Below are 339 nucleotides of genomic sequence, written 5' to 3' on the forward strand. Positions count from 1 at the left end.
TCTTAAGCAAGCTCCTAGAGCTTGGTATGATAGACTAAGTACCTTTATTTTGGAAAAAGGGTTCGAAAGAGGCTTGGTTGACACAACGCTTTCTATAAGTAGTTCAGAAAATCATGTATTACTTGTTCAAATATATGTTGATGACATAATCTTTGGATCTGCTAATGATATTCTCTGTAAAGAATTTTCTAAGATGATGCACAGGGAGTTCGAAATGTCAATGATGGGAGAACTCACATTCTTTCTAGGGCTTCAAATAAAGCAGCTAGAAAGTGGGATCTTCATTCATCAGGCTAAATATTGCAAAGAGCTACTTAAGAAATTCGATATGGATAAATG

The sequence above is a fragment of the Lupinus angustifolius genome, chromosome LG03, assembly GCF_001865875.1.
Source record: "Lupinus angustifolius cultivar Tanjil chromosome LG03, LupAngTanjil_v1.0, whole genome shotgun sequence".
NCBI lineage: Eukaryota > Viridiplantae > Streptophyta > Magnoliopsida > Fabales > Fabaceae > Lupinus > Lupinus angustifolius.